The following is a 14,085-nucleotide window of genomic DNA, read 5'->3' as shown; positions in this document are numbered from 1 at the left end:
CAACTGCCAGTCGGGTAGGGGCAGGGTCCCAGGGGACGCCCTGAGGAGGGCAGTGCCAGCGGCCGACCCAAGCGAGAACCTCCTGGCCTGGAGTGTAACCAGGCTCCATCTTTGGGGGCAGAGCTGGGACAGCGGGCCTTGGCGGCGGGCACCCGAGGCCCGGCCGCGTACCGACGTTCCAGCCAACAAAGAGCAGGAGTGGGCCAGGAAGACGGGCGGGCCAGTTGGCCATGGGGATCCGGCGTAGGGTGGTTGGAGCGGTGGGAACCCCCGCCGGTACCTCCAGGCCCAGCGGCGGGGGCGCCTCCCCATCGCGGCCCTCAGCCGGGCCCTCTCTGGGTTAAAAGGGCTCCCTCTGAGGGGCTGGTCTCGCGTAATGGCAGTGAGGATTGCGGAAGCGGGCCACGGGCGAGGCCGAGGGCCGGAGACTCAGGCTGGTCCCGCGCAGTGAAAGAGCAGGAGGGACACCGAGCCCTGGTGCGGGCGGGTGGGCGGGCCTGGACAGGGGCGGCCCTGGCGGGGCGGTGCCGGCCACCTGGGTGGAGGGTCCGCGGCCCCCGCCCCCTCGCCACTTCGTGTGCCGCGCCGCGGAGGCCCGAAGCGCCGCGGTGCAGCCCAGATACCCCGGAGCGACCCCAGCGCCCGCCGCCGTGCCGAGGCCCGGGGCCCCACACCTCACTGGCCGCTGGGTCGTCCCAGTGAGCGCCGCGGCGACCCCGGTCCGCGCGCCCGAGAGCCGCCCCCGCCACCGCCGCCGCGACCCTTGGCGCCTGCCCCTGCGCCGGGAGGTGAGTTAGGGCCGGGACCGGGCGCGGGATCGGGGCTACCCCGAGGGCGCGACGCCCTTCCTTCCCCTCCCCGGCCCGGTTCCCGTTTCCGAAACTGAGAAACTGAGCCGCGGTCAGCGAAAGTCCCGCCGCGCCGAGACCTGCCGGTGACTCTGTCCTCCCGTCCGTCTGTCCGTCCCTCCGCCAGATAGTGGGGGCTGAGGTCTTTCTGTCCGCCCGCCCGTGTGTCTCCCGCTCCTCCGAGAGGCCCGTCCGTCCCTCCCGACTATCTCCCGGGCCCTGTGACCGTCCGTCTGTCGCCACCCACTCTGTGTTCTCCCCCTGCGCGCCTCTCCAAGACCCGATCCGTCAGTCCCTCGCCCTCTGCGTGCTCCATCGCCCCACCCCACCCTTACCCCGCCGGCCGCCCCTCGATCCCGTTCTCCCGGAGCCGCGCCCCCGGCCCACGCTTGCCGCCCCCTGCCGGTCCAGCCGCCTATCCGCTCTACCGCGGGGCCCAGGCCAGGCCGCCCGCCGGGCCTCGCCTCCCGCCCCTGGGTCCCTGGAGGCCCGACCCGCGCGGCGCCTCCTCCTCACTGTCTCTTCTTTCGGTCTCAAGAGTCTTTCTTGGTCCCTTCATCCGTCTCTGGGCTGGGCGTGGCTCCAGTCTCCACCATCCCCCTTACCGCCCCACCCCTCCGCCCCTCTGAGACCCCTCCCAGGGTGGCCCCTGCCCGGTGCGGTCTGCACCCGCCCCCAACCCAGATGCCACTCGCGTTGTGGGGGCTCCGCCAGGTGAGGGGAGGGAGGGGGGAGCCCTCCTGGCTGGTGGTGGAGAGGCAGAAGGAGAGCACCATCGGAACTGCTCCCACTTCCCCAATTCCCTCACTCTTGGGGCACGGGAGAGCCCCACTGAGCCCCCACTTAAACCTGGTCAGAAGGATTTGCTGTGAGTGTGTGGGGGGGGTCCCTTCTCTGACGCCTACCCTGTATGCATGGACGCTGTCTCCTTGTGCTAAGTCACTGGTATCTGGGTGTGTGGGTACGTCGTGTGTCTGTGTCAGCTTCTGTGCTGTCTGTCACTGTGGGACTTGCCTGTGCATGTGTGTCCTTTTTCGCATGTGTGGCTTGCTTGTGTGTATGTGTGTATGTCTGTTTGTGTCCTGAGGCTTTGTGTGTGTCTTTTGCAACTGTGTGTACCATTCTTGGTGTTTTTGTTGTCACCAGACTCTTGTGTGTTTGTGTGTCCTTGTCTGCCAGTGTGTGTGTCCTTGTGTGTCTGGAGATTTCACTGTTGCATACTGGGTATATCACGGTGACCAACTGGCCACGAGTACCTTAGATCTGTTAATTGTGGAAGCCCCTGGTGTTGGGTGCCTGCCCACCAGGCTCATGTGTGAGTGTATCTGTATGAGTGTGTGTATGTGCGTGTACTCATGTGTGGCTCTCCCTGAGCCACTGAGCTTCTGTGACCAGGCTCACCTGGTCACTAAGGGAGGGGACTGATCCCTGGGGTTTCCTCGTTCCTACTGTGGAGTGAGCTGGGGCGTGGTGGGCAGGCCAGCAGAGGGAGGCTGTATGGCGCGTGTGTGATGTGTGCAGTTGTGTGTGTGTGTGTGTGTGTGAGAGAGACAGAGAGGTGTGGAGGTGTCTGGGCAGCTGTACCTGGCTGAGGGCTGGTGTGAGGCCTATGTGATGGGACAGTACTGGGGTAAGCCTGGCAGTGTGTGGTCACGGTAGGAGTGTGTGACTGGTGGGACACGGTCTATGCTTGGGGAATGACTGTGATTGTGGGGAACGGAGAGTGCCTGGGCGTGGGTGTTAGCGGCAGGAGGGGGTGTGACAAGGTGTGTGGTGACAGTGCTGGGAGGGAAGGTGAGAGCCCAGTGTGGGTGTGTGAGTGTGTGGGAGACCATGAGGATGTGGGTGTGCACATGGAGAGGGCTAGAGGGCAAGTCTTGGGGCTAGCAGTGTTGTGACCAAGACCTCGGGCTCTGGATCCAAGAATAATTTGGGCTCCAATACTTGCTTGTGCCTGTTAAGAGCAAGAGACCCAGGCTAGGCCTCTCAAGGCTGAGTGTCCTTATCTGCAGAATGGAGAAAGTTGTGAGGACAAAAGGTCCTATGTTAAAGGTCCTTTAACACAGTCTTGGCCCATAGTGAGAACACAGCACATGCGAAGTCTTATGTTGTCACCACCCCCGGCTATGTGGTTCCCATTCTCCTGGGAGCTGGGGTTAAAGAAAGCCCAGACAGTATCCAACCCAATTTCCTGCCTGTCTGTTGCCCCTTCCCATCTCCTTGACCAAGCAGCTTGAGGGAGGAAGGATGCCCAGACAGAGCCCCTAATACCCAGCCCTGTTCAGCCTGCATGACAGCCCCTCCCTCACCAGCCCTTAGTGTCAGTAGCAGCAATGGGGGAGAGAGGGGTGGGGGGTGATTCAGAGCTGTGACTGCAGGGCACTGACACCATTTAACTGGCACAGTTTAGATTAAAATTAGAAATAATTTAAAGTACAGACAAAAAGATAAAGCCAAGGATGCCTCTACCCCAGGGAATGGTGATGGGGTCTCCAGCTGGGGAGGGGCTCACATCTGGGGAGCAGAATCTTTCTTAGAGGCTTGAGCTGGCCTTCAGAAAAAATGCTTAGGCCTTTCAGCCAGGAGACACAGAGTACCTTGCTACCTTTGCCATTTCTTCCTTCCAGGATATCTCCAGGCCTCAGTTTTTTCAGCTGTGTAATGGGCACAATAGTAATGTGAGAATCACCTGAACTATAAGGCACAAAACAAGAGATTAAAAAATGTCACTCTTCAGGCTGGGCACGGTGGCTCACACTTGTAATCCCAGCATTTTGGGAAGCTGAGGCGGTGGATTACTTGGTCAGGAGTTTGAGACCAGCCTGGACAACATTTTATCTCTACTGAAAATACAAAAATTAGCTGGGCGTGGTTGTGCGCGCCTGTAATCTCAGCCGCTTAGGAGACTGAGGCACAAGAATCACTTGAGACCAGGAGGTGGAGGTTGCAGTGAGCCAAGATTGTGCCACTGCACTCCAGCCTGGGTGATAGAGCGAGACCCTGCCACATTAAAAAAAAAAAAAAAAAAAAAAAAAAAGTCAGTCATTTGGCATTCTCAACGTGAGTCCAGCACAGGAGCTGGCCCGCCACATCATTGGAACCTCAGAACCACCTGGGGAGAGGGGGCTAGTAGTTTCCCCATTAAAAAAACTGAGGCTCAGGGGAATTGCTCTAGGCCATAAAGTGGTGTGGTACTTCATTGCACCCTAGGACTCCTAAGCCTGCAGGGCAACCTCCCGCAGACAGGAGAGTCGGGAACAGGTTTTTGCTGTGTTATTGGCTTCCTCACCAGGCTGGAAATGTGCTGAAGGCAGGGACACAGTGTTCCAGCCCCTAACATGGAATGGACACATAGTGGTGTCCAGGAAAAGTTGGACCCAACACCACATTTCAAGGAAGGGAAAGCCACATCCAGAGAGACCCGAAGTTTTAGGGCCAGGAGAGACTGAACAGTCAGCCATGCCGGGACTGGCGGATGGGGAGAGCCTGTTTGGCGGTGCCTCCCAGCTCAGCTGTTTCCTCCTGTTCCTACAGGTCCGCAGGGAACGGGCCAGGCAAGGGTGCAGGCCTGTTTCTCCTGGTGGTTGGTGTGTTGCAGCAGCAGCAGGAGCCAGGACTAAGGACAAGTGGGAGCTGGGAGCCCCAGGTAGGACTGAGTTCTCTTAGGCAGATGGACGGTGCGCAGGCGTGGCTTTCCTCTCTGTCCTCCCTGTCCTTTGCTGTGGGACTGGATGGTGTTGGGCATGCATGCAGAGTCCTTGATCTGGTTGTGGGCCCTGTGTGGCCAGGGGCCGCAGCTGTTTGCCCTGTCTATGGAGGGGGGCTCTCTGCTCGTGAGGAACTTCCTGCCTGGAACCTGGCTCTGGCCCCGAATGCTCTCGCCTTGGAGCTCAGAGGCCTGGGGCCTACCATTAGTTTGGGGCAAGAAGTAGTAACACTTTTTTGGTCAGTTAGAGAGAGGGTGGCTCGTGGGCCAAGGATTGAGGGTGGATGTATCAGCTTTTCCTTGGCCCTGTATCTGCCTCAAACTGTCCTCATCGTCACACAAGGACGATGAGATTCCCCGTGGGCCCCACAGTGGGTTGGACACTGCAGGGAGATGGAATGGGGTCTCCAGCTCCAGGTACAGCTGAGCTGTCTTCCACACCCCAGGCCCCTCCATTTTCCCCACTTCTCTGGACCCCGAGCAGGGCTCAGTCCCTCTCGTCAGCTTCCAGATTCAAGGGGAGCTAGGCAGAGTCTGGAACAATGCCGGGAAGGCTGCAGTCTCTCTGAAGAGCCTCAGAAAGCTGGAAATTCCTCGTTTTGGGGCAAGCCTTGCCTCCTTCAGCCCCACTACCATGAAAACATTGCTGTGGGTGACTCCATACTCACTCCAGGCTGGTGACTGGGCCCCAGTGAGCAGGGTTCTGGCGGTGGGTATGGGTGCTAATGAAGCTGGAGCCTGGGAGTGACAGTGGGGGGATAGCATAGATGGTTTTTCCTCCAGGAGTGCTCCCTGAGCAGACCCCCGCAGCCAACCCCACTGGCTGTTACACACTTATAGGTCTGTGAGTAGAGCCATAAGGGCTGGGCTTCCTGGGCCTGACTCTGGGTTAGGGGGCAGAAAGGAGGTCAGGGCCCTCACTCCTGGGGTAGGAGTTGGGGCAGAACAGGAATAGTCTTCACTGGGCCTTCTGTGTATTGGACCTATCCCTAAACCTGGTATGGAGGAAGTGAAGTGCCTTTGGCTGTGTAGGGGCCTCTGCCACCTGAGTTCTGAAGAGCCAGCCCTTTCCGTCACTCAGCCTTGTTTTCTAAGGAGTTTGATTAGTCTTGGAGACAGCCCACGGTAAATCCTCAGACATCACCCGCCAGCTGCACAGACATATGCGTGCTCACACAGGGATATGGCAAGCCAGGCTGCAGTGGCCATGCACACCCACAGACTCATGAGTTCCTGTGCGTGCACCACCCAGTGGGGGCATGCAGGTTCACAGGTGCTCACATGCCAGCCACCCATTGGCACACTCACGCACACACAGATGACTCTCCCAGTTACCATTGGATCCATGCACTCAAATGCCTTCCCACACATACCACACTGTGCCCATTCTGGTGTCAGGAAGGCCCTGGTCGAGAGTCACAGCCCAGCAAGGTCGCCTGCATCTTGGCACCTGGAGGGGGAATTTCCAGGTGTGGCGTGTGATTCAGGGGGTTAAGGGGGGGCTGGGCCCACCCTGGTAGGTGGGCTCTGCCCATGCGTTCAGCAGCCATCCTCCCACCTGGGCCCCAGGCTCCAGGCCGACCAGGGCTTGGCATGGGAGATGGGAGATACGAGTGCAGGGGAGAGGCGTGTCAGCTGTGCCAGCACCGTGTGCCTAGTGCCACAGCAGAGGAAGTAGGCTGTCTGGCCATGAGGCCAGTGTGCCCACAGTGGGTGGGGGTCCTATCAATGCCTGTGTCCCCCACAGCATCCATGCCTAGAGGGAGTGGAGTTGCTGGGCTCTAGGGACTAAGAGGTTGGCAGGGGCGGTCTGTTCACTTCCCAAAGGCTGGGCCTAGGGGAGAGGCCTGTCTGTCCGAGGCGTTTCCGGAGGCTCACTTCCTCTGGGCTGCCCAGGAAGTGGTTTTGGAGTGGGACTGACCAGCCCTCTGTCCGCGGCTCTACGCCTTGCTCCGCCCCTCCCTTGCCTGCCCAGGGAAGCAGCATCTGGCCACCGGGTTAGGCTGACTGACCAGGCTTTTCACTGCCAGGGCTGCCCAGGCCTTTTTGGGGGTCTCTAGGAGAAGGGCAGGGGGCAGGTCATGAAGTCCCCTGCAGTCCTCACAACTTTCTCGTCCCCACACCTTTCTTGCTCTGACCCTGTAAGCCGAGGCTCAAGAGCATCAGCTCTGGTAGGCATGGCCCCCTTGAGAGTGGTGATGGCTGGGCTGCATCTCAGTGACTAGGCAGCTCCCAGAAGCTCTATGAATGAGCCTGGGCAAGTGGCTTTGCCTCTCAGTGCCTCAGTTTCCCCCTGACAGATGAGATAATGATAACATCCATCTTGATGAAGTTGAGCAGAAATGACAGATAACATATGCAAAGTAGCTAGCATCGTGCTTAGCACATTGTCAGAGTTGAATGAGTAGAAACTGTAGTTATGTAAAGCATTTAGTGCCCAGTTCATGGGAACTATTCAAAAAATAGCAAGTGGGACTGATGAGGGGGCATTATGATCTGATGGGCTGGGCACTGGTCCGGTGTTACATGGCCAGGTGCTATGGAGCCTGGCCGAGGAGCCAGGTCTCTGACTCCCTCATCCCCCTCAATTCTGCCTCCAGTGGCAGCACCCTACTGGTTCAATAGGTTCCATGTCTTCTGAGGAGAGGAGCTCCCGGTGGAGCAGCTCCGCCCACTCAGCAGCCCAGCCCTTGCCTGCTCTTCTCCCCCTCACTCCCTTTCAAAGGGAGAAAATAGATCTCATGACAAATGGATGCAGGGAGGGGAAAGGCAGTCTGCAGCTGCCTGCTGCCCCCTCAGGGCTCCCCTTGGCACTCTCCAGCTCTGGCCTCCTGCAGAACATTAGGCTGGGAGAACTGGCTGGGAATGAGGGGGTGGACGTAAGCCCTCCTGCCAGCCTGCTTACCCTTCAGACCCCTGGAGTCAGCCTTTGGGCTGGGGCAGGGAGTGGGCATCTGGGTATGATGGAGGCTAGAAGAGTAGGGGGAGCTAGAAAACCCCCTACATACACAGCAGCTGGGGGCAGGGCCCAGCCTGTCCCAGGGACACGAAGAAGGTCAGCACAGTCAGGGTTGGGCTGAGCATTGGCCTTCACTGTGTGGGACCCAGAGGCTAGGGGTGAGAAATGTTGAGGAGTGGTAAGGACAGTGATGCAAGCATCAGGGGCCTGAGGGCTGGAGAGCGAAAGATGAATGGGCCTGGGTGGGGAGTGTGGGTGAGGGTATCCTGAAGGCTTAGGAGCAGGACTTATGCGGGCATCAGACAGACCGTGATTGAATCCTTGCTCAATATTTACTGGCTGTGCACCCTTGAGCCAGGGACTGGACTGCTCCCCACTTTCCTCATCTGTGAAATGGGCAGATCAGGGAGTGTCGTGTGAGACATGAATGATGGGAAAGAGCCACTGTGTGGGGTGGGGTGGAGCAGAAAGACGGAACAGCAAGCCCAGAGGCCTCTAAGCGGGAAGGAACTGGCTGCTCCGGGAACTGAAAGGGGTCAGCGTGGCTGGGGCACAGGAGTGAGGGAAAGGCAGCTGCCTGAGAGGTCAGGGAGGTAGCAGCGAGGCGTTGGGGGGGAGGCGGTGGCAGGGACCAGGCTGCATGGAGCAGGCTGAGGTGAGGAGTCTGGGCTTGTCAGAGGGGCAATGGGAGGCACTGGGGGCTTGGGTAGGGGGTGACAAAATCCGTCTGAAAAGCCTCTTCTGGTGACTGGAGCAGCGGGACCGTGGGTGCCAGGGTAGAGGATAGAGAGCAGTCAGAAGGCAGGTGCAGAGCCTGGGGATGGTGGTGGTGGGAGAAGAGAGGATTTGAGACTTGAGGACAGGCTGCAGTGGCAGACGGGATGGCCTTATTGTGTGGGGAGCAGGAGGAGCTGTCTGGCCTGAGCCACTGCATGAGCTCATGCACTCCTAGTGGATGAGGAGTGCTGGGAGGGAAATGGTGGGGTACTGGTGTGGGCAGGCTTGAGCTCTTCTGGAGTCTTTCATGTGGTGAAGCCAGGGAGGCAGGTGGGCCCACAAGCCTGAAGTTCAGGAGGGTCTGGGCCCAAAGTAAAGACAGGGAGCCTAAAGTCAGGATTGGGGCGGAGAGGGCTCAACAGGCCTTCTAAGGGGTTGGGGAGCGTTTGAGAGGCCCCAGGAACAGGACTGGGATGGCTATCCCTCAAAGGTCCCTGCCAAGGCACCCAGGAGGGCAGGCTTGTGGTGGCTGAGCCGCTGTTTTCACAACAGCTCCGGAAGCTTTGGATCATGTCTATGGCCGTGTTGGGTAAACAGGCAGAGCACAGCAGGCAGTCGCCAAGGCCCGAGGCTGGATCAGATGTCTGCCGTTGCACAGCAGGCAGTCGCGAAGGCCTGAGGCTGGATCAGATGTCTGCCATGGTGTAGGTTGTGGGCTGGGGTTATTGGTGTGGGAGGAGGATCTCAGGGTCCTCCAGTGTCAGGGATGGAGAAAGCTTAGAGGTCTCCATTGTTGAGATAGGGAGGCTGGAACCCTGGGAGGGGCAGTAGCTGGCCAGCCTCTGCCAGTGGACTCATGCTGCCTGCCTCAGCCCGGTTCTGCCTAGAGCCTCAGGCCAGAACAGGGCACCCTGTGGCTGGAGGGCTTAACAGAGCCTCTTTTCCCACCGATCCAAGGAAGTCTGGAAGACACCAGAGCACTTGGGCCAAGATCGCGGAGCACCCAGGCAGCAGATCTGAGCTAGACCTGTCTAGGTCCAAGCTCGTCGGTTCCTCTGTCAGCTGCCTGCTGTGGGATGGCCCACCATGTAGGATGGTCCTGCCTCTCTCCCAGCTTTCTCAAGATCCCCAAAGTGGGAAAGCATCATGTGGACCCTGCCCAGATCCTGGGGATGGCTGGCAGAAGGCTTAGGTGGCCATCTTGGCTTCTCCCAAACACAAAACGATTGTTTCCAATGGTAAACAATCTGGAAAATCATGGGAACTCTGTGGGAGAAAGAAGGGCTAAGGAGTAAGGCTCTTGTATTGGGGGCTGATGGAGCTCTTCCTACCTCCAAACACATACCTTCACCCCGCTGGAGGCCAGATGGACAGTTCTAGGACTAGAGCTGGAGGCTCTCTCCCCACTTCCCCCGGGTCTGCCCCATTGGCTTTGTGGCTTTGGTTGAACTTGCTCAACCTCTCTTTCGGTTTCTGCACAGTGAGCCTGGAGCTCATGGAACTTGCGCCTGGGGTGCCCGGCTTACTGCCCTACCAGCACAGGTTCAAGCCCTCCCCTCCCCCTGTGCACCAGGCCTGTGACTGCCACCTGTGACCATCAACCTCCACCACAGCTTCAGGTCCCTGCAGGCAGGTGGGCGGGCGGGCAGAGGCCTGCCCAGTGATGCGCCTGACCAACCCACTCCTTCCCTTACACACTTTAGACTTTGCTCTGGACTAAGAGGGACTTTCTTCGCCTCCCTGGGTGGAAAGGCCCAGCCTAGCCTGACACCAGCTGCCCTTCTGCCCCTCCTCCATTCCCCAGCTATTGTGCCTGGGGGCTGCGGTGGAAAAAGCTAAATTTGGACTCTCATGATGCCAGACTAGTCAGGGATGTGGGGTCCTTCCAGGCCTGTATGTTTGTTTCTGTGTCTGCCTCAGAGCATCTCTGTGCCAGTGTGTACATTACAGCTTGTGGCACCCCACGTGCATGTGGAGCCTATGTGGTTGGGTGTGGTCTGTGTGGGCCTGGGTGTCTGTTGAGATGTGAGAGCCAGTGAGGGGGTGTGTTTCTGTGTGTGTGTGCATCTGAGTCATCATAGCAGTGTGTGTACGTACCTGTGGCTCCAGCTGTGTGCGTGTGTGTGTCTGATGTTGAGCGGGGCTCCCTGTGTGCTGTTTGGGTTGGCGGGTGTGCCTGTGTGTGCACACATGTGTGGTTATTCGTGGAGAGACCCAGCTGCGTCCCCCACCCTGGCTCCTCACAGAGGCCCCTTGTCCTCACAGGATCTGGCTCTCTGGCTCTTGCCATGAAGGGGCCTTTGTTCCTCTCTCGGGGTACCTGGGGCACGCCCCTCTGACTGAGCCCAGGACTCCTCATATCCCAGGGCTGGCTGGTGACTTGAGGCCTGTGCCTGGTGGCTTCCTTCCAAGGAGGCCCTACCCCACGCAAGCTGGCAGGGGTGGATGTGAGCTGATGACAGCCAGGCTCCCAAGTCCTGCCCCTCTGACCCCTCCAGACCCTCTGGCAGGACAGGTCATTATGTTCCTGCTGACCCCTCAGATCAAAGGCCCCCAGCCAACAGGTCCCTGCAGCCTCCATTCTACTCCAGCCCCCATCACTCCCTAGTACTCACTGCCTGTGCTGCGCATCCTACAGAGGTCTTACTCTTCTTTGTAATCACATATTTATGTGACTGGCCCCCACCAGGCTGTAGTTCTATGGGCCTGGTGTGGCAGAGGTTACCAGTGGGAAAGCAGCTAGCTTCCTGAGAGGTGGGAAGAGTCCCCCAGGGCCAGCCTTCTGAGCTGCCTGGAAGGATCTGTGGGAATTCAGAAGGCCATTCCAGCTGAGGGAACAACATCTGCAAAAACATGGGGGCTGGGAAATGAGACACATGTTCACAGAGTAGCCAGAGCAGGGATTGAGGTAGAGAGCAGGACAGGGCCAGGGAGTGGGGAGCCTGGAAGGCCTGGAGAGGTCTGGGTTTTCTCCAGGGGCAGTGAGAGCCTAGGAGGTTCCCAGCTGTGGGAAGAATGGGTAGGGGAAGGACCAGAGGTGGTGACAGCGGGGAGGGAGCTGGGTAAGGGGAGGAGAGGCTACAGGCAGTGGTTGGTCTGTGTGGGGTGAGGGAGGGGCCCAGGAGGAGCCCTGGCTGGGCGATGAGGTACCTGTGCTGGGAGGAGCAGGTGTGGGGAGCATCCCTTGCTCTGGGACTTGGCTGTGACCTGAGTCCATAGATCTGGTTCTTATCTCAGCACATGTAGAGGCTAGGGGACGGGCCCTGGTGGAGGAACACTAAAGGGTCTTGCTACCCTTTCCCCTCCCACCTCCTGTTCCTCTTGCTGAGCCCACTTCCTGGGTTGTGAAACCCGCATGGCCTCATTGCCTTGTTTCCGCTGGGAAGGCCATCTAGGCGGCCAGCCTCCCAGCCCAGCTACCACCTACCTGCCTACCCAACCTGGCAGCTCCACCATGCCCGGCCCCCTTGCCCTGCCATGACTGCCAGGACCAGCCCTGCACCCTCCTGCTGATCACACTTCCTCTCACTGTCATTCCTGCCCCTGCCTGGGCCTTGGTCTCCTCCACCCTCCTTTATTCATCTGCAAGGCTGTGGCAGGCTGCACTGTGGACTCCCCCAGGCAAAGTCTGCATCCTTAGGAGGGCCCCCACTTTGTGCCACCTACTATGCAGTTGTGGCTTCCGTGACAGGTGTCAGGTGTGTGTGGGACAGGGCTGCAGTAGGTGGCATGGGGGACATCCCCTGCTCCCCGGTAGTCTGTTCAAGGGAACCAGACCCCCCTATACCCACGAGGGGCTGCAACTGGTCTTTCATTACCCTTGCTTTGACTGACCTCAACATGCCACCTCGTTTCTCCCTTAGACATTTCTGAGGCAGCCTCACTCTGCTCTCACACACCTCCCCCCAGCAGCCTGATCAAGCCTCTTTCCTCCAACCCAGCTTACTGCTCTGACCAACAGGCATCACCCTGTGGCCTGTGAGGCAGAATCAAACACCAGGGAAGGGATGGGGTGGAGGGGACCAGGCCGGATCTGGGAGCCAGGGGACCCTGACTGCACTCCCTTGGCCTCAGTCTCCTCCTCTGTACAGTGGGGAGATGGGCATGCCAGTCTCTGAAGACCTGTCTCTTATAGAGAGATTGGCTTGTTAGGGTTTTTCACCTTTGACAAAACCATTATCCAACAATTTACATGTGATGTAGAAAAATTAGCAAATGCATTCCTCTTCCTGCTGGTGCTCCTCAGGCCATGTCCCTCACCCCAGCCTCCTTTGCTGGTATACACCAGCACACATGTGGATGTGTAGCACACATACTTGTCTGCTGGAGACAACCCGGAGTTCTGTGCCTGGGAGCTCCAAACCCAAGGTCGCTCTGATCACCTTGAGGCTGGCCTTGCCCGCTGCTGGGTACTGGCTGGGAACAGGTTTCCATTTGTCCCAGAGGAGGTGACCTGCCTTCTCTGGCCTGGCCTAGCTACTGCCTTTCCTTACCTATGGGCTGCTGATTTGGGGCTCACATTCACTGGGGCTGGGATCCAGTGTGACCAAGCCTTTCCTAGGTTTTGTTTTTGTTTTATTTGTTTTATTTTTTTTTTTGAGACAGAGTGTCACTCTGTTGCTCAGGATGGAGTGCAGTGGCATGATCTCGGTTCACTGCAACCTCTCCCTCCCAGGTTCAAGCAATTCTTCTGCCTCAGCCTCCAAAGTAGGTGGGATTACAGGTGCCTGCCACCATACCTGGCTAATTTTTGTATTTTAGTAGAGACGGGTTTTCACTTCTTGGCCAGGCTTGTCTCGAACTCCTGACCTCAGGTGATCTGCCCGCCTCGGCCTCCCAAAGTGTTGAGATTACAGGCATGAGCCACCGTGCCTGGCCCTTCCCCAGGTTTTGGAAATGGAGGCTGGTCCAAGTGGTGAGGTCAGCGGGGAAGACCACTGGTCAAGCATGGAGTACCTGTCTCTTGGAGCCCTTACCTCCCTGTTTTTTTGGTCTTCATGTGTGTTTGTGTGTGCTGTTCCTGGCACATTTATCCATCTCCACCTCTACCCTCCTCTCTCCACCTCTACCCTCTTATCTCTCTTGGTCTCTTCTTCCCAACATGGCGTACTGGAAAGGACCTGGGCTGCAACATCAGGCAGGCCTGGATTTATCCTTCCACCACTTACTGACTGTGTGACCTTGGAAAGTTACATAGCTTCTCTGAGCTTTGGTTTCTTCATCAGTAAAATGCCCATCAGTAAAATCCCTTCTGGATCCGCATATGGATAAAGTGAGCTAATGTAATTACAGAGGTAATCTGCGACATTGTCGGCCTCAGAAAAGGACTGTCTTTCTTGTACATGGAGGAGCCAAGATTCATACCTAGACACTGACCCTTAGTCTGGTGCTCTCTGCTTCATAAAACTGCCTCTGCTGTAGGCTGGAGAAGCAGAATAGAGACTAGGAGCCCTTAGGCAGCTGGGAAAGGCCTGGCTGGCTCCAAGGAGCTTGTCCCCATGGAGGCTGTGTGGGGTCCAGCCCCAGGCATCCCCTGGCCCTGCAGAGTAGCCATGAGTCTGAGCTGAGCCAGCAGTCTTCCTTTGGGGCCTCCGTGGGCTGGGTCCTATTTGCATGGGGGCTATAAATAGTCAGCACACCTTGCCTTTGTGCTGCTGCTTCACCCCCTCCTCCCTGCCATATACTCTGAGAGGTAGGGGGCAGACTCTGACTCTGCTGTGCAGAGCAGGGACTTGTGGCCCAGAGAGGCCCAGGACCTCTCTCAGGGTCACACAGTGATAGAAGAAGATGTGGGGCTCTGGGTAGTACAAATAGGGGCAGAGGAGGTGGCAGAACCTGGCCAGAGCCCGTGCCCT

The 14,085-nt window shown here is 58.3% G+C and overlaps 1 protein-coding gene across 3 annotated transcripts in view; it reads left to right on the top strand.

The window, feature by feature from the left end:
* The first annotated feature begins 557 nt into the window (after positions 1-557).
* PRKCD (protein kinase C delta) overlaps positions 558-14,085 on the top strand; it is a 32,120-nt gene continuing 18,592 nt past the window's right edge. Inside the window, exons 1-2 of one of the 3 annotated variants that reach the window (XM_017851894.1) lie at positions 558-788; positions 4,383-4,494. The gene's annotated coding sequence lies outside the window, so the exon portion shown is untranslated. The remainder of the gene's footprint in view (positions 789-4,382; positions 4,495-14,085) is intronic. The other 2 variants (XM_017851898.1, XM_017851895.1) reach the window with 2 other exon arrangements.

The sequence above is a fragment of the Rhinopithecus bieti genome, unplaced genomic scaffold, assembly GCF_001698545.2.
Source record: "Rhinopithecus bieti isolate Rb0 unplaced genomic scaffold, ASM169854v2 scaffold_33647, whole genome shotgun sequence".
Taxonomy (NCBI): domain Eukaryota; kingdom Metazoa; phylum Chordata; class Mammalia; order Primates; family Cercopithecidae; genus Rhinopithecus; species Rhinopithecus bieti.
This window is presented reverse-complemented; position numbering and strand designations above follow the sequence as displayed.